A 20,741-nucleotide genomic window follows, 5' to 3' on the forward strand; every position below is an offset into this window, starting at 1 on the left:
TTCTCATTTTGACCCTTTTTCCATTCTCTTACTGCAACGGTAACTTATTGTCGTTGCATTTTACAAATATATAATCACATATTCACATGGGTTGTTTTTCTATTGTGTTTTACTGTTATACATACGGAAAATATGTGTTGCAATAATAGTGGAACGAAGGATGTACATGTTACTTCTTTTTTTTTTTTTTTTTTTTTTTTTTTTTGCAAATGTACATGTTACTATGTTATTATGTTACTACGATAGAAATTTGGACGGATGACTTTCTGATGCAGATTTATCACAAACTTACTGTAGGTGCACACAGTTTCCCTTAAGATTTAAACTTTAAAGAACAATATATTATCGTTTGGTTTTAGTTTAAAATTTTATATTTTTGATTTCAATGACTTTTCAATTTGCTATTTTGATGGTACGTAGTTTCAATTTACTAAACCTTCTATGGTATTTTCAATTTGCTATTTGGAAGTTTTAAATTTTTCATGTCCAAAAAGAGGTACGAGTAGCTATATATTTTCTTAAACATAATTGAAGTAATGTTAGTATTGAATATTGATGTACCATTTGTTCTAGAGTCAAATTGTGTGGAACATTATGCATTAACTCTAAATCTAGTCAAGCTTGCGAGAAAATCTAGTCATGCTACACATGAATATGTACATTAACTCAACAACGTAGTGATGACCATCATGGCATCGCAAAAATTAAAGATAATTAGAACAAATTACAGCTTACAAGTATATCTCAATTCTAATTAAACAGACTTCAATGGTTGTTCAAATTCTATAAATTTAGCATTGTAAATTTTTGAAAAAGTTAAGCCTTTGAAAGATAAAAGTTTCAAGTAACTGGCTAAAACTGACCATACTACGAGTAATAATCAATAATTATCCCTACTACATAATGAATGTAGCTGTAATATAAGCCTTCCTAGAATTCTACTCCCTAATCTCACCAAGTAATTACCTCAATGATCGATAAGAAAAGCAAGTACGAGTATTCTCCTATTCCACTAATCTCGTGAACTAAAAAAAACCATAGGAGCCAACTATGCTATCATGTGACATTAACTTCTCTTTCAAATCCAAAACACCCATGTTTGAATGTTTAATTCTTGAAGTCTTGGAGATATAACTCGATATATCCAAAAACATGAAAATACAAGTTCGACTCTCAGTATTATCAAAGTTTCATAGAATTCAAGTGACATACACTCCAATTACATTACCACTAGTCCATTAAAATTCATTACAAGCTAATTATTGGGATTGTTCAACATGGTCCAACCAAGTTTTGACATGCATAAAAGCAATGTTCCAATCTCTTAGTCTCCTAATTCCTAGCCCTCCTATTTTCATAGGTTTAGTGACATGAGCCCAACTAATCCTAGGAGAATAATGAATATGGTCAACCTTGTTCCACAAAAATTTCCGGCAACTTTTCTTTAAGTTATTAAGGATTGAGATGGGAAGGAGATTAGTTTGCATATGATAGACCGGGTAAGAGTTAAGGACAAATTTGATTAAAGTAGATCTACCCGCAAGATTTAGAAGTTTGGCCTGCCACCCTTTAATGCGGTTAATAGTTTTGTCAAGCAAGGATAAATAATAAGAACTTTTAAGCTTGTTAATAGGGGTGTCAGTTCGGAGAATCGGATCGGGTCTAATATGGTCGGGTCGGGTCGGATAAATTTTTAAAGTTGAGTTATACTAAATTATTATGTCCACGCGAGTCCAAATCTGAATCGATATTTTTCTGGTCGGTTTCGGATCGGGTCGGGTCGGGTGTGCTTTTGACACCTCTACTTGTTAGGGAGAAGGTCAATCCCTAGATATTTACCAAAACTTGAGTGCAAGATAAATTAAAAGGGCCGAGCAGCCACACTTCTTCTAACCACATGACACATTTTAGTAGGGAATATCATCGAGGACTTAGTTTCATTCACATTAAGACCAGACGCCCAAATTCCTTGACTACACCCATCATAACAATAACATTAGTGAGGGAAGCTCTACCAAACAAGAAAACATCATCGACATAAAAAATATGAGAAAGATTGACCGAAGTGCTAATTTTGATTGGTTTCCAATCACCACTATTAACCTTATTCTCAATCATTAGGGATAATAATCTCTCTAAGCAAAGAACAAAAATATAAGAGGACATGAGATCACTTTGCCTAATACCCCTTGAAGGATTGAAACTTTCCGTTATTTCACCATTCCAAAGAACCGAAATAGAAGGAGAACAAATATAATCCATAATGAGATTAGTTAAAGCTAAGGGAAAACCAAAACCACTGAGGGGGTGTTTGGTATAGTAATTTTAGATGTAGGAAATAGATACAATTAAGCGTTTTCATTTCTAGTTGTTTGGTATGTGTTAAAAGTAACAAATACCGTTTCCTAAGAGTAACAAAATCCCCCAATTTGTTACCCTTGACAAACTAGTGAAAACAAAATACGTTTCCTTACTCAATCACATTCTACTCAAATTGTTTCCATTCCATTAGGATACCAAACATATAGTAAAAGTAATGTTTATCATTACCCTTTCCCCTACTTATTTGGATCCTTTCCGTTTCATTTACAATATCCCTAATAAAACTCCATTCTAGACCATCATAAGTAGAGCTGTCAAACACCGACCCGAACTAGTGAATCCAAACCATTTCGAACTGTTCCGAAAAGGAACCAAACCGCTAAGAACCTGTTATTTTTAAACTGTAAACCGACCCGACCCGATTTTTTAAAACATAAAACTGAACCGATCCGAATGTTTGAGAACCGTTAATGAACCGTACCCGTTATCAAGCCGAACTGATACAACCCGAATCGAGTACTTCCGAACCCGATAGCAACCCGACCCATTGTAAATAGAAACCGTTTAAACCCGACAAAAACCCGATAAACCCAAATCATTTACAACTTGTAACTGGTTAGGACCGAACCATTATATAACCCATAATAAGTTATGACCCAACTGTTCACAACCCGTAACCGGTTATAACCAAATCGCTTATAACCCGTAAGTCTGTAACCCGTTATGACCGTAGGGTTTTTTTTTTCTTTTTTTTTGGTATAATTTTTCGATAGTAAAACAAAAGGGTTTAATTTGAATTACAAAGTATTTATATTGAATAGGTTTGGAATTTTGATGTCACTGAAACTCTTATGCTTAAATATTATCGTTCTTTTACGAGTAACGGTTTATGGAACACTATATTGTATTAAAAAAAAAATTTGAATCAAAAGCTAAGGGCCTGTTCTCTTACGTTGAAATTCAGTTCAGTTCAGTTCAGTTCAGTTCAGCTGAGTTCAGTTCAGTTCAGTTCAGCTCAATTCAGTTCAGTTCAGTTCAGTTCAGTTCAGCTCCTAATTTCCTTCTCTTATAAAATATTCATTTTAGTTCAGTTCAGTTCAGTTCAGCTGAGTTCAGTTCAGTTCAGTTCAGTTCAGCTCAGATCAGTTCAGTTCAGCTCAGATCAGTTCAGTTCAATTCAGTTCAGTTCAGTTCAGTTCAGCTGAGTTCAGTCAATGAGAACAGGCCCTAACTCTAGATTTGTTATTATTATTTCATCTTGAAAATCATTATACAAAAAAGGGACATAAAGCTAAACAACTAATTAATACTCTGTATGATCTACTGGAATAACTAATTTAAGAATGTTGAATATATACTAGAAGATATACGTTAACGAAATCCGTTTAAAACTGGCAAAATCAGTTGTCAAACCGACTAAGTTCAACTCGAACCGATTTTGACCTGAACCGATTAGAACCCGATATGTTTTGACCCAAAACCCGCTTTAAATTGACAAACCTCGTTTTTAAACCGACCGAATTTAACCCGAATCGATTATGACCCGAACCAATTATAACCCGACCCGATTAGAATCCAACCCGAAAAGAAATTATAATAAAAATAAACCAAACCAAACCAACCCGTTAAAAACCGAACCTTAAACCTGATTGACACCTCTAAATTCATAAGCCTTTGTGAGATCAAGTTTTAAAGCAACAATATTTTTTCCTTTTTTTGCTTTATGAAATATGTGAGCAACCTCCTTAACAATTATGACATTTTTTTTAAAAAGGAAAAATTATATTGTTTTTATTTTGTCTCTATTGGGGTATCGTACGACTACCTTCTTGCTCACATTTAGTGGTTTCTCTCTCCTTATTCTGCCACTCTGCCAGCATTTTCTGCAGTTGCCTCTCTCTCATTTCATTTCATTTCATTTCAGCATTCTCTCTTTCATTTCATTCTCTCAGGTATTTGCTTCTTTTTTATTATGCAGCTTTTTTCATTTCATTCTTACCATGTTTAGTTCGATCTTGATATTTTCTGCATTTGCCTCTCTGTTTCATTTCATTTCATTTATGCAGTTTTTTTCATTTCATTCTTACCAGCTTACATTTTTATGTTTTTTGTTTTATTTCTGAAATTTATGAAACCCCACTCTGATGACTACCATATTTAGTTCGATCTTGATATGGGTTTTTTTTTGTTAAAATTTATGTCTTTGTGTTTTTTTGCAACTCTTTTGTGATTTTTGTTGGAAAAAAAAAAAGGTGAAAGTCAGTATTTTTAAAAAATTTTGCCCTGTCTCTTGAAATCCTTAGTTGTCTTTAAGTGTTGGAGTAATGATGCATAAACCAGTAAACCCATGGCCTTTAACACTATTTTGGTGTAAAAGATTGTTTGATTTTTGGGATGGAAAATATAACTCCGTTAATTAATTTCATAATTTCTTTTGAAAGAATTTAACTTCATTATTTTTAAATTAAAATAGTTCAAATGAAAAGATAAAGAAGATGAATAACTCCTTTTAATCTTCCTAACTATTCCTTCCTTTTTCCTAAAATACAGATAATAACTTTCGATTATTCTTTTTTATGGGTTTATTTTGGTAAAAATAAGTTCTTGGTATGGGTTTTTTTGGGTTGGAAATTATGTCTCGTATTTAAAGAACTCTTTGGTGATTGTTGGATTGTTTATGAGATTTCTTTTGAACCCTTCAACGGTTCAACCTTTTCTGTGTGTTGGGTTTAAGGGGTAGAAGTGTTTTTTTTTTTGGTTAATTTTCTCGCTGATCATGACTTATTTTGAATGATTTTTGGTGTTTTTTCGAAATATTAGTGAGAAAAAGGGTAAACATTGAAAATCAGTATTTTTAAAAAAAATTTGCGCTGTCTCTTAAAACCCATTTTTTTGGTGCAATTTTATTTTATTTTTGGGGAAATGTGTTTCATGTTTTGTATTGATTATTCTTTTTTATGGGTTGAAATTTAAAAGTCTTGATTTTTTTTTTTTTGGGGTTTTTGTTTCAGCCATGTCAGATTTTGGTGAAAATACAATTGTGGTCCCCAATGATGTTATATCTCAAGCTTTGGGAAAACAGGTTGGAAACATGAAAAATGTTATCAAGTATGCTGCTGTTAATAGCCATTGCAATTTCACTGTTGGGCTTGATGCTTGCAATTGCTAATGGAGTCTATAATATGCTAACCACAAGGACCAAATTGGGGAAATCTGTGGAGTTACATAATGGGGTGCATGCATTCATTATATGCATCTCATTTTTGACCTCTCTCCTTGCTTTAGTGGCTCTTCCTGTGGTGATTTGCTACATACACTCTCTCTAAGAAAGTTTTGGCAAGAGCTCCAATGGGTGATGAGAATTCAATAGTTTGAGTGTTGTTGAGTTTGGATTGAAAGCAGCTTCTCGCCTACTTAGTCTCCTATCTTTTTGGGGTTTTATGTTGTAATGCTACTTTGGATGCTACTTTTTTTGGATTTAATTTTGGATTTATTGGTTTTCACTCGACACTTTGGATTATCTAATTTCATTTACGTAATTAAATGTGAGCCCACATATCTTGATTTGTCATGCTAACTTTTTTCTGGAAACAAGATTAGTAGGCTATTCATTATTGATCGCTCTCCACCAAAGTAATTAAGTTTTGGGGAAAGGAGTTCATACAAATTAACTCCGTACTACCACGGGTGTCCCACCTCACAACGAGATGAGCCACCACATTGCCTACTCTCTTGACATGTGAAAAATAACAAAAATCAAACCACTTAGACATAGCTCTCTAATATCATCATAAATCAGCCATAGAGGAGAGAAACCCAAGCTGTTGTTATAAACAGTCGCACCACATTGATAGCATCCCCTTCAACCCATATGTTCCTGCTACCCCATCGCGAGCTTGCTGTAAACCGAATCTAACAGCAGCAGCTTCAGCACTTTCCACGTCCCATTCTCCTTCCAGCCGTCTGACAGCAGCCCACACCAAACCACCATTTTAATTTCGAGCCACAGCCCCGACCGAAGCAAACGACCCAGCAATATGGGCATCAATATTAGTCTTGGAAACCCCAGCAGGAGGCTTCGACCAAGAGCTGACCAGAGGAGCAGCAGGGGCACCATGCTTCACAAAGACTCGCTTAGTGTAGGAGCAATAATCAGACACAAGTTTAGCAAAACTCGCTGCTGTGTAGACAGCATTTAGGGACTTTTGCTCATGAAAATATTTGTTCCTGCAATACCAATTAGACCAGGCCAGAGCAAGCAATGTACGCAATTCCTGCTTCTCTAATTTGCTGTTAAACCACAACAATTTATCCATAAAAGAACCTGCAGGAGCTTCATCAATCAGAGCTTGAAAGTTACTACTCGCCCATACCTCTTCAGCCTTTGTGCATTCGAACAGGATATGATTCACGGACTCCCCCACCAGGCTGCAGCAAGGACACAATTGATCAGTAGCAATGTGACGCCGAAACAGCTCTTCCCTAACAGCCATATGCCCCTTACACGCTTGCCATGCAAAGTGACTGAGTTTAGCAGGGCCATCAAGATGCCACACCACCTACCATGCTTCGTATTCTTTGTCATGAGAGTCAACAGTTGTCCGATTTAAATGCCCAAGCATACCCAACCAATAGCCAGATTTCACCTTATATTCACCATCCTTAGTGTGCCACCAGTACATAGAGTCACTTGGGGGAGAGATTGAAAGTGGTGTTTTAAGGATTAATTTACAATCTTTATGAGAAAATAAATTCTGGACAAGATCAGCATTCCACTCCCCACTCCCTGCATTGATCAGATCAGCCACACGCAGTTCAGGATCAAAATTTGACCCATGAGAAGGAGCTGCATTGTTGGCAGCCCCTTGCAGCCACGGATCGAGCCAAACTCTAATAGTATTCCCATTCCCAACCCTCCAACACAGACCCTCCAGCAGTAGTGACTTTGCTTTCCATAACCTCCGCCAAGAGAAGCTTGGATTATAGCCCCGGTAAGCATCCAAAACCGAACTATTCTTAAAATAGCGAGCCTTAAGGATAGAGTACAGAAATGAATTTTGGTCACTATGAAGGCGCCAAATTTGCTTTGCAAGTAGAGCTTGATTAAACACTTTGAGATTGCGGAATCCTAGCCCACCCCTTGACTTTGGTAAACACCACAAGATAAACATAACTTAGTATTTGTTTAAGGCTTACTTAATAATATAGAGTATTGTAGTAAAATTATGTCATATCCTTAACAAAAAATTCTTACATTTCTGAGTTAAAAGGAGTGTTTGTAAAATATGGAAGTTTATCCATAATATGGCTACATTTATCCACTTGACAGTTCATACCAAGATATATACTTGAGAGTTGCAGCTGAACCTAGTAACACGGCTAACAATATCAGCAGCAGAAACACCCTGAACGGTAAAGTACATACACACAAATGCTTGTGAAAGGCCTTTTTATTGGGTTAAAAACGAGCAGTTTCATATCTGCACATTTTTAGATTTGAATTTCATTCATCAAACACTCTTCATAACAAATGCAGATGACTGAGTGACAGTCTCATTTTCATCAGCAATTGGTATTTCGGGTAAGTATATATCTCAGTAAGACATAAAGGAAAACTACATGATATCAGACAAGTATACCTCCACACTAGCACTTTTAGGGATATTGCAGACACTAATGAATCCATCACATTCCTTGCACACACACAGGTGCCTACAGGGCATAACTAACGTAGACACCTCCCGGGTTCGGCAAGCTCTGCAGGCCAAATGCTCGGTACTGGGTCCTGCAATGGATTTTCCCCGTCCTCCTGGAACCGTGAGGTAATTAGTCGGGTCAATGTAAGAAGTTGCGTCATCAACCTCACTGTCTCCAAACCCTTCCTTCCCTTGGTCAGCACCTTGAGAAATTGCATTCTGAAGATTGTTTTTGAGGATATTAACCATAGACTCATTGTACTTAGCTCGGTTATGCCAATTATGTGCATCTGTTGCCACCTGCTTTATTCGCTCCATAAGCTCTCTGTTCTTACGGTTTATAGTTTCCAACTCCGTCTCCTTTCCTCGAAGCTTCTTGCTTATGCCATCCTCTATAGTGTTTAAAAACGAGGCCATGTGTCTTTGCTTCATGTCTCTAACACCCTTTGCTAATTGCTCTTGCTGCTCAAATGTCAAAATGGTAAATGTTTAGCAATTCTGTATTCCTATGCTAATGGGAATATATCTAAATCTATGACTGTAGTTGGTGAGCAAAAGCAAAAATAAAACTTCCCTTGAAAGGAAATTATAAGTCCACTGAATTAAACTTATTAAAAATCTATTTAATAATGTTCAACATAAAGGGAAAAAAAATCAGAGACCGGTATGGTAGTCATTGCTATGCCAAACATGAATTTAACAATTTGATGTAGATGGATGAGTATACCTGAATTTCGATGTATTGATCAAACTCTTCCTTTTGCCGTTCAAGCTCACTCCTTATATTGTCAGCTAAATTTGCTTCAATTACTTGTCTCTTTCCTTCCGCTTTCCTCAAGTCACCAAGTGACATGAGGACGGAGGGTGTTGCTGTCATACTTCCAGTAGCAGAAGTGACAGATGAGTTGGGCTCATCATCATCATATGAAAGCCTTAGCCCAGTTGATACCGGATTATGGTTTGGAATGCTAGTTGAACGGTCAACTTCATCCTGGCAGAGGTTATAATTCGATGAGATCTGGAGCTTCTGTTGCCTTGCAAGATCATCAGCCTCTCTAACTTGTTTGTTTGGCGGAGAATAGATGAATTGTGATCATTCCCAAAATAATTTACTGGGTCAACTGTACATCCGACGGGTACTGTCAGGAATTCAAGTGAGAAGACAAATAAGTTGACCTCAGCATAAAGATAATCAATGAAATTATTAACAACAATGAAATTGTCATTACGGACGGATTTGTGAACCACAAAGAGAAAATATAGATAAAAATTTATGCAAGAAGATACAGCAATCTGTACAGCCCAAATTCCATAAGCACTCTTTCATGCGAGAGCAAGTTAGCCAAGACCATATGTTAGGCAGCGAACCAAGTAACTAAACCCCATAATGTGAACCTTCTGAACAAATATTTTAGAAGCTGCTTATCATGTTGACTTGTGAGTAAATGTAACATACAATGTAACCCCAATCAACTTTGCCCTCTCAGTCCATCATTGATAACATCTCATTTTCATCTGCTACCTTCATCTATTGCAGTAAGAAAATGTAACCGAACCCTTCTAGCTAGTTTTTGGTTACTTAACAAAGTTCCAATTTCCAAGGCATCCAATAGGCAACATCCAAAAGAAAATAAAAAGCTTTGCTCTAATTACCTGTTTAGGTGTTCTGTCATATTGACAAATAGGTTGACAGAACACCTAAATGACGAATCATATCATTGGCTGTTAGGCTGGACAATGACAAATCTGCTGTTTTTGAACAATCTGAGCTTAATTGCATGTTTATGAACCTCCAAGATCAACTTCGATCTCTAAAAACAAGATATACTCATCCATGACAAGGGACGGAAACTATTGTGGTTGCTACTGAGGGGAAACAGATGGAAGAGAGGAAAGTATGATAGCTGATGAAAAGTAAAGAAAGTGAACAAGAAATGTAAGATGAAGAATTGACAAGTTTACAGCAAGCAGAGGGGTGGATTTTTGTAGTCAAACTTCTAGCTATGCCACATGCATTTACCAAAGGATGCACAAGCATGACGCCATGACTAGCCCAAACCTCCAATTAGCTAACTGAGTTTTTTTTTTTCCTCTCTTATCATCTTAAGAGAATTTTCAAGGAATTCAACAAGTGTGAAAATTGGTTGAGCTGACCCAGCTATTGTCGCAATTATTGTTAAAATCGGTTGAGCTGACCCAACAAGGGTGAAAATCAACAAACGTAACAAGTACAAGATCGCAATATGCTACTTAATTATGTTAAATTAACACAAAAAGTGTGTTTCTAGCGTACTAGTACACGTGTTCAGATAGTACATTCCCAACACTGGTCAATACTTTGTCCACTTCTTTCTTTCTCAGAAGTCTGTAGCATTATCTCAAGAACTTAAAAGATAACTTGGACAAATACACTAAAAGTGTTAAACCTTATAACATATCATACCATTTAAAATAACCAAACCGTCTTGCTTCTTAGACAATCCCATTTCATACAACTAGAGTTGAGATGATAAAACAGATGAAGATACAAAGGCGAACAAAAAAAAATGATAGGCTTCCAATTTCTGTCATTCTGAAGGACCTTAAGTGTAAAAAGGAATTGAATCATTATCCACTTATGCAAACCAAACTCCAAATACTAAGACTTGAGGCTGGAGAAGTCTATCATGTCAAACTTCCAACTACTTTATTTCCGATACCCAACAAACCCTTTCCTTCTCCAAATCTTCAAAAGCAGTCAGAAATCTAATCCTTAAATATATTCAACCTACAAGAAATAGCAAAGAAAACCTAATGGAACAGCTCAGAGTAAAGTAAATGTGATGAATGCAGGAGTGAGGGGCTTGGGAAAATAATATCAGTACTTACAATTGCCAAAGAGCTGAAGTTGGTGATTTGGTACATTAGTATTCAGCTGAAAACGATTATCATCCAGAAACATGGGAAGCACATGATTGCTGTTGTTACCTCCGTACATTCTGATTAATTACCCCCCCGAAACCCCCCTTGGGGGGGAAGGAACTGCAATAAGGCTGCCCCTTGCTCGCTTTCTCAAAGTTTATGTTTTTATGTGATCGCAGCATCAAAAAGAAAGTCTGAATTTTCTATGGAAGCCGGCTCATTGTGCGATTTCAGCTTAGTTTTGCAGGCTTCTTCCTTCCCAAATGTTTTCACAGACAAGCAACTCCTGAATAATTTTGTACAAAAATGCATATGTTAGTATAAATTCAAGAGTGCTATCATAAGTAATTTCAAAAAAAAAAAAAAAAAAAAAAAAGTAATTTTAAAACAACCTTCCAACACATCATTGACTACACGGAGGATTTGTGGTTGAGTCAAGCAAGATAGGTAATAAAAAAGCAATACTAATATCATTGAAAATTCTATCATGAGATAGATCAAATACGAAGTATGAGTCAAGGAATGACATGGTTTTGCGGATTGATTCAAGTTTGCAAAGCATGTAATGCATGCAAGGGTCGGGCAGTAGTATTACTAGAAACAAGTACGCTAATACTTCCATTGATTAATTTTGTCAGCATCGCTAGACCATATGAACAAACATGAAATGAAAAATCATACTTGTATATGTGTAAACACTAATTGAAGTGGTTAAGCAGTCAGACACGAGAAAGAAAATCCTAAGGAGTCACAACCCCCAAAGATGCTCACACAGATTGAAATCCGGTAAAGATGCTTAAATGACACATGACAAGATGTGGATTCCTAGCATGTATGCACTGTAACTAGACTTATTCCCTCCCTCAACCTTTCATGCAAACAATTTTACAGCATCAGCAAATCATATCTTCACTTAAGACATGAAGTTAGTCCATAATCCTACGCACCAAAGAGAGGAATGCACCACCCGGCAGAAAATGGTTGAACCCTCAACCTCCTCCATCCAACCCAAAATAAATAAGGGGGGGGGGGGGGGCAAAACAAAGGATTACCAGGGTCCAGGGGAAGCTGTTAATGCCTTGATATCAAATTGGTGGCCAACTATATGAACTTCCTATCACTAAGATGTCAAAGTGTTGCTTAACACAGCAATCAAGTCACAGCTATGATCATTCGATCTCCTAAACACAAGCAAAGCCACCCATATTGATTGCATATCAACCAACATCAAGATGGTCTTTCCCTCACTACATCTAGTTCCTCCTACAAAACTCAACCATTAATCCATTATACCTTTGATCCATATCCTTATATTTTTCACATATTCAGGAATGACCACATATAAGGCAAGATATGAAGATATACACAACATCAGCTTAAAAAGGGAGAAAATCTATCATTCATTCATCTAGTGATACAAGAATCAACACACATAAACGCAGATACTCATCACTTCAAATATACCTTAAAATGAAGAAACTGCTAAAATCAAGATAGATAAGGTCTTGTATTATTATGCAGTTTTTGATGCCATTCCTTCATCAGTCCACCCTTGCAATCATTGTTTCTCTATAAATACCACATTATGCAATAAGATATACAAGGAAGATTGCTGAACCTGAAGAGACAAGCCTCAAAGGACTTCCAAACTAGTTCAACTAAAGGTTGTAATCACAATCAATCACAAAGATAAGAAATTTACCGTGGCTTCACATTGTAGTTTTTGTTCCAAATTAACTGCCTTGTGGCCATAAATCTCATCCATACTAACATCCCAGCAAGACCCAATTCACCAGCATCCATGGCTTCATCAAGCAAGTCTGCTGCAATGTTGAATCTGGAAAGAAGGGAATAAGATATAGATGACATATTAAATGTTCTCTGCTTTTAGAAGCTTATTTGGCAAATGTTAAAGAGCAGAAAATGACTTTGGGATCAAACTCGATTTTCACATTCCATATCCCATACAAAGTTTACATGCTTCATGTAATTACAGATATGACTTACCTTTTCCTGTTCAGGGGTATACATCTGTTTACCCTTTCTTTCCCATCTGAGATATGCTTGTATCTGCACAAGATCTTCAGTTACTGATATATTTTGAGCATTCTCAGCTTTCCTAGGCAATCACACTTGAAAGTTTTGGCCATTATTCTTATACCTGCCATTGTGATAGTAGATTGGAAAGAGATACAAGTCAGAAGAGTTAATTAGGTGTATGATGAATGTATAGAAAAGGGATCATTGGGTAGAGAGTCGCAACAACGTTAACACACCATATATATTTCAGGCTTCATTATAAATAAGAAACTCAAATAGTGTGTATATCTGGATCATCAATCTCTATACTCAAAGAAGAACCAGAACCTGACTGTAAACACAAAAATGAATTAGGATTATGCCTAACATAAGATACTCTGAAAGCACAGTGTCAAGTTGACCCAGAGCAAAACTTATAAGGGATATGCTAATGAAAATGAACTGCCAACAATTAGCTGTACAGCAACAAACTTACCTTTTGAAATGGAGTTCTAAGGACCCTATCCTTGTGCACTTTAGTACCTTGAGGTCGGTGTGAAGGAAGCACCCATTTCCTAACTCTGCCTTGCTTGCAAGTGACAGACGTGTCCTGTCAAGGACTGATTTTGCATACAGTGCCCAATTTTCATCCTTACTCTTTACTTTATCAAGTGCACACTTCCAACCCTATAAGAATCAAAATGGATACATTAAAAGATTTGTGTAGTGAGGAAATGGAAGAGAGATTACTTAAAGAGGATAAGTGGAGGAAATGATTTCCACATCAACACATATCAATACCTAGCAAAACGAAGTAACAATAACAAAATCAAAAAAAGGATAGAAAGGGAAAAAAAAATTAAATAAGTGGTCCACAATCCTAGAACAGAAACTCAAGGAAACAAGCATTTGTCAAGCTGTTCTTTTGGCATCATAGATATGAACTATCAGTAGAATATCCTAGTTGTATTATTCAAAGCCACCATGAGCAATACTGGTCAATCTTTACTGGAAAAGGAAGATACTGTGAGTAGACATTTAGTACATTATATGAAGATATATTTGTAAAATCTAGAAATAAATTTGCAATTATGCATCAAGTCCTAAACAATTTTCTATGTAAAATATAGTAGAAGCAACGACAAAGATATTTTTTTAAAAAAAAAATCATCCATTGAAGCTCTTCGTGTACTAAATACCTTTAAGCAGTAGACAAGATCCTCATTATCATCTGATGAAAGAGCAAGATTTTCAATAACCATGGAAATGAAGTACATGATTTTCTGCATAAACACACAAAGAAATAGACATGTTAGAAAATAGATACTTCTCAAACAACCTATTTAGTCCATATACAAATTACAGATATTTAATAAACAAAGCGACACAAAGAGGGCATGCAAATTTTGACTGAATTCCAATCCAACAACAGGGAAATAGGCAGTTACATCAGTATATGACGGGTAAGAATAGTAAAGAAGAAATCAGCCAATAACTTAATCCGTTTTGCAGAAAAAGCACCATAAATATGTATGCATTTTGTAGCATTTTCTTAAAAAATGATACTTATAGAAAAGATTTGGATTTTTTATTTGATCCAGATGCAGGCTTCTTCTGCACCATCAATACTACACATTTTCCTTTGAATATTCTTAGGCCCAATTTCAATATAACATAGTCTTCTTTCAATGTCTCCAGAAGTTATACAAGGATTACAAGGCAAGCATTAATTCATGGTAATCTCACAGATTCAGATACGTTGATTTACGCTTTGTTTGGATAGCAAAGAAGGAAGGAAAGGAAGGGAAGGGGAAAAGGAGGGAGGGAAGGGAAAAGAAAGGGAGGGGGAGATGAGCTCCATTTTCCTTCCAAATCTCTCCAATTTTGGAGGGATTATGCTTATTAAAGAGAGAGGGAAAATGGATCCCTCCCTCTCTTTCCCCTTCCTTCCCCCAATCCTTTACCCAAACAAGAGAATTTGTCCCCCTACCTTTCTCTTCTCTTCTTTTCTTCCATTTCTTTCTATCCAAACAAAGTGTTAGTGTGGTATTCGTCAACACCAAAATAGCTCAAGGAACCACATTCCTCAAATTTGACCTCAGAAAATGAAGCTGGCCCAATTATTATCAATCACGAGGTGGTAAAATAATATTCTTTCAATGTATACCTCAGGTCCAGCATCATTCAGCTCCTCATAACCTCTTTCAATGACTGTCCTCACAGAAGAATCAAGAGAAATATCCAAAAATATAAGATCCTTCAGCCGATTTTGAGGCTTAAATAACAGTGGTCGGAGTTCCTGCTGTGCCTCTAGTAATCCCTGCATAATATTTAGTCAGAGTTAGGGGAAAAGTATACAGATTAAGAGAACCAGAGATAAATTAATGATATATGGTCTAGGTACCTCAAGCAGTGGCTCCACATTCTTGTCTTCTACATGTTCCAAGATAAACTGAAGCAAATTCTGTACAAAAGGATATACAACATTACTTGAAAACAGTACCGAGAATCTGTCAGATTTCAAAACAAAAGAGGAACGAGCAACAGAAAAAGGGAATAATATAAATTTTACCGGAAAACCAGCAGGCAAACCAGGAACAGGATCAATATTCACCCCAACCATGAAGCCTTGACCCTGAAGTCATCACATATGATTTAATATATCACGTCTCCTAAACAAAACTGGGAAGTGTTGAAGAATGAAAATGACTGACAATACCTCAGCTTTGTAACCCATGCAATTTGAAATAGCAGCCTCCAGATCTGCTCCTGAATGAACTGCCTGCATAATCAAAATATCAAAGTTGAAATAATGTTCAAAAACAAAGAAAATATATAGTACCATGAGACAAGGATTGATTGGAATATGAAGAAATATATGAAGTCATGCAAAATACCAAATACAGCACATAAAGCCAAATATATATCAAAAATTTATGCAAGAAGGGCCTGGAGTCCCTGGACCATAAGCACAGTGGTTAATATTTATTGAAAGAAAAGGCATACACTCAGTTCAGTTTCTGTAGTTTGCACTTTGCACAAGAAATTTATTTATACTAGCAGAATTTTCACAATTCCCAAGGTAGAATATACAGTAAGGTCAACAGAGAGGCCTCGGTTACTAGACATGCAGAAACAAGTTTGATTGAAATGGTGTGATGACTCAAAGGAGAAAGAAAAGATGGTGTGGTGTCTACCTTCAGTGTTCTCATATAATGTCCAAGATCCCTCAGAAGCCCTTCTTTCTGGTCACTTCTGAAATTTGGTTCAGAGTGGATAGCACGATCATAACTAAGAAGGCGCTCTTTAGTTATTCCATTGTCTTTAAGTGTTTTCCAGTAAACGCTTATGTCAAAGTCACTTTTGATGTAAAATTAATGCCTGAAAGAGAAAATCTGTAAGAAATATAATTTCTAAGACGATAAAAAATTCTACCATTTCCTTTGAGAATACCTGACAGATGACGACATCATCAGGACTTGTATTATTATGCAGTTTTTGATGCCATTCCTCCATCAGTCCACCCTTGCAATCATTGTTTCTCTGTAAATACCACATTCCACAACAAGTGGGCCTTTTAATCAATCACATATGTAAAGAGGAACCAAAACAAAACTATACATATGCCAGAGGCCCATAACTGACCTGGATGACCAAAATTTCATCTCTAATTCTCTGTCCAACATCCCCCTCGCCTCCACGACCAACAGTCGACATTATCATTCGGAGAAGTTCCTGGTACTGGGGCTTGCTTCTGAATATGTTCTGGAGAGAATCTGTAAGTCTATCTTGAGCTTTACTTATCTCACTGCATAATGACGAGAAAAAGGACATAAATAGCAAGCAAAATAGAAATAAGGCAGAACTTTGACAGATTAAATATGTACCTACCAGAAAGGTGCCCACATTAATCATTAATAAAAAATGAAAAAAAGGAAAGGGGGTTTAGTAAACAAATTCCAACGTAAGATAAGATAGACAAGGATGATTGCTGAATCTTAAGAGACAAGCCTCAAAGGACTGCCAAACTAGTTCATCTAAAGGTTTTAATCACTATCAATCACGAAGATAAGAAATTTACCGTGGCTTCACATTGTAGTTTTTGTTCCATATTAACTGCCTTGTGGCCATAAATCTCATCCATACTAACATCCCAGCAAGACCCAATTCACCAGCATCCATGGCTTCATCAAGCAAGTCTGCTGCAATGTTGAATCTGAAAATAAGGAAAAAAAATTAAGATGACATACTAAATGTTCTCTGCTTTTAGAAGCTTATTTTGCAAACATTAAAGAGCAGAATATGACTTTGGGATCAAACTCAGCCTTCCCAACATCCAGTTTTTTTCTCTTTTCTCTTACCAGATAATATTTTTCCTCAAATGGATCGTTTCAGACACCAAAATATGAACAAATGCGCACACAAATTAAGCAGCCAGAAAGAATAATGGAAAAGGCTTATTTTTAGAGGAGACACTTGCAGGTTAAGATGTAGGCATAAACCAATGTAACAACAAAATAATGTGTGTAATCAGAACGGGAAGTAAGTAAAAGTTTGAACTGCGGACTGCCACATAGATTTTAACAATTTAACTAACCTATGCATAAAAGATTTTTGTGCTTCACTTTCCATTGAAGCTATCTTTTCCAGCAGCGACTTTGCAGTCCCACTTCCATCACCTGCATCCTTCTGTAGAAATGAAATTCAGGCAATCAGGCCCTACATTATCAGTGCCAGGTGATATTAAGCAGAAAAGAATATATACATGAGCACTCAACATTAAATTGAAAATATATGTAAAGTGCAAACCTGTGCGGGTCTGACACCAATGTCAACATAAAAATCTGAACCATTGTCCTTCATCCAGTTCCCAGAAGATACAAGGACAAATGGCATACCTACAAAATCGCCACCTTCGATTTCTATCTCCAATGACTGAAGCCTCTGCAAAATAAGTTTCTCTGTGTTAAGTCCAAGTTTTCCACGTGTTCTATCTGTTATGTAAACATCAGTCTTCTAGACTAGATCATAAAATTTTTAACTCCCACAGAATGACAGCCAAGATAGTTCAAGGGCACACCTGGAGTCATGGATCATCAGAGGTGACACTGGCAAACTGTGTCTCTGCAGCTTTCTCCACTAATTCTGAACCTGGTGGAAGGGCATTCTGAGGTGGTTGCTGCAAGTATTCGTAGAACATACAGAATTAGACAAATGGGAGAGGTACCGAAATTGTTTAAATTTCAGGTTGATAACCACATTAGCAAGTTGGCACTTACCAGCCACTCATTTCCTTTACTCGACAAAGCCCAGTGAAGGGTAAGAGGCTCCCTGAAATCTGTCGCCAGGCATATCTTTGTCTTATCACCAAGCTTAGTCACAAGCACCTTAGAATAAAAAAAGAGTTTGTCAGAATGAAGGGACATAGATATGGGCACCGTGTTAGAAGCAACTCACTAGCATCCCAGTCATTTAGATTTCTATCATATATGATGGACACATTAAAAAAACAGAAGCGTCAAATAGAAAGACAAGCATTTTTTGATAGGACTCAATAATTGGTGTTAGGAGGTGTTACACATTCCTAAATGAGCATGTTCATTTAGTTAAGCCCATATCAGCTCAACATCAAATGCAAAAGTAATTTAAAGCCTAACACAGAAAGCAAGGAGGTTGTTATAGTATTAAATCCTCAAATTATAGCTTATGGTGAACTTCAACTGCCTGAATCAGACACTAAAAAACAGGCAATGGCTTATGGATATTTCTTTAATCCAAGCTCTCTTTTGCTCTACTATTATTTTCCACAGAAACTTCATGGTTTCACAACTTATGATTCTAAACAGATGTTGCTCTCTATTTGAGGCAGTCCAAAAACTTGTAAATGTCTATTATGGTAATGACATTTGTATACTTCGCCAAAAACTTCATTTGAGTAGAGTAATATTAAGGAAATTCAATCATGAAACATTACTATTTAAAATAATATGAAACCTTTTCAGAACATCCAAATATAGTACTATGTATATGTGACCATTAAATTCAGACAAAGGGAGTATATACTAAAAATGTATATGCTTAATCACCCCACCCTGCCCCACCGAGCCTAATAAATAGGCTAATACTGAAGATGAGTTTGTATAAAATATGTACAATAATTCAACATTCAACTTTTAAACTCATTACCCTGAATAATAAATATACTCCTGCTCCAAATACTCACACAGATTAATACCTTTATACATGTATGTGACGCATCCTAAGAATTTCATTGACATCAAATTAGTATTCCAAATGACAAATGATTAATTTTAGATATTTACAGGGAAACAAAGGTTATTCTAAAATTAATTGGTAATAATATTACTCAGTAGTATAATAGACTTATATGTTAGCTATTCTTCATTGGGTAAATCTCTAAAAATTCTTTCACTCATTTTGCATTTCAACTTAACAAGTAATATGCATTCACAATATAAAGTGACAAGTGCATTGATAAAGAGAGAAGGCTAAATCAAATGGAAGGCTAATTGACAAAGGGTGTTGTTTAACATTTCCAAAATCACCATTGTGAAGTGCAAAATGTTGCTTCTACAACACCTAAAAGTACTATTCACCAATAATGGAAGTATATCATATGATCATACTAAAATTACAAAAGGACCTTCTAACAGAATAATGCATGATTAGATTTAGAAAGCATAATTAAATACAACATTTCTATTTTAGCTCGTCCCAAAACAATACAAGTAAGCCACTTTCTAAATTTAGCAAGTGGAAATTCAAACTTCCTCAAATCACCATTAACAAACAACAATGTTACCACTTTACCCAGAATTCCAATAAAAATCTATATGGTAGGTCCAGAATATAAAAATCTAAAAAAAAAAAAAAAATGACAAATATGGTACATTAAAATACACCCGTTTAATCAAATGTGACATAATAATCGTTAAAGTTAGACCATTTAAAAATCAAATGCTTATTAATATTGATAAAATTATATCAAAAAGAATCAGAATTATATATATTTATACCTGAGAAGCAGGATCAGCAGCAAGAACAGCGCGCGCAACAAAAGAAAAGCGCCGAGTTTCCATCAATTTGTGGGTATTGGTAAAAGATCTTAAGCTCTTCCCATAAAATTGCTTACTAAATATAGTATTAGAATTCCTTAACTTTGATGTTGCTTGAGCTTTGAATATTGGAATTCCAGAAAAATTCCCAGAATCAACCTTGCTTTGATGCTGCTCCAACAACAAAGTTACATTCTTTCCAATCAATAAATTACTCATTCTAATTCCACTCAATTTTTCCACAATTGGATTTTGATTGAAGTTAAGAATTGAGCAAACTTTCTCTTACAACAAGTAAGGAATTCACTTGATTTTGGAGAAAGAAAGTGTGACTGGAAATAAGTGTGACCAATGATTTACTCCGTATTTTTCTTTTCTTCTTTTTTTTTTCCTTTTATTTAATTTCATAGAAAATAATAATATTATACAAATTTTTGTATGCGGCTGGCCACATGGTGCGGCAGGGGTTACTTGTATAGTGTTATTGTAGGTGATACTTGTATTTTGGGGTTACTTGTATCGGTGTTACTGGTTTTGTCAGGGGTTACTTGTAGGTGTTACCTGTATTCTGGGGTTACTTGTATGGGTGTTACTGGTTTTGTCAGGGGTTACCTGTTCTATGGGGTTACTTGTATGAGTGTTACTGGTTTTGATCAGTGGTTACTTGTAGGGTGTTATTGATTTGGTACGAGGTTTTGGTCTGGGGTTACTTGTAGGTGTTACTCAA

General features: G+C 35.9%; 1 pseudogene across 1 annotated transcript; it reads right to left on the reverse strand.

Annotated features, from left to right (window-relative positions):
* Positions 1 to 8,964: 8,964 nt before the first annotated feature.
* On the reverse strand, positions 8,965 to 20,359 carry LOC145601151 (alpha-glucan water dikinase 1, chloroplastic-like; annotated as a pseudogene). The gene is made up of 21 exons (XR_014104349.1): positions 19,976 to 20,359; positions 18,218 to 18,325; positions 18,019 to 18,117; positions 17,748 to 17,882; positions 17,536 to 17,627; positions 17,020 to 17,154; positions 16,584 to 16,746; positions 16,392 to 16,481; positions 16,136 to 16,319; positions 15,658 to 15,720; positions 15,511 to 15,573; positions 15,343 to 15,402; positions 15,106 to 15,258; positions 14,138 to 14,221; positions 13,435 to 13,625; positions 13,196 to 13,290; positions 12,927 to 13,080; positions 12,622 to 12,756; positions 12,384 to 12,488; positions 10,887 to 11,205; positions 8,965 to 9,157 (listed from the first exon to the last, which is right to left on the reverse strand). The product of XR_014104349.1 is annotated as an alpha-glucan water dikinase 1, chloroplastic-like (transcript).
* Positions 20,360 to 20,741: the final 382 nt, after the last annotated feature.

The sequence above is a fragment of the Chenopodium album genome, chromosome 21 (genome assembly GCF_948465745.1).
Source record: "Chenopodium album chromosome 21, dcCheAlbu1.1, whole genome shotgun sequence".
NCBI classification, from domain to species: Eukaryota; Viridiplantae; Streptophyta; class Magnoliopsida; order Caryophyllales; family Amaranthaceae; genus Chenopodium; species Chenopodium album.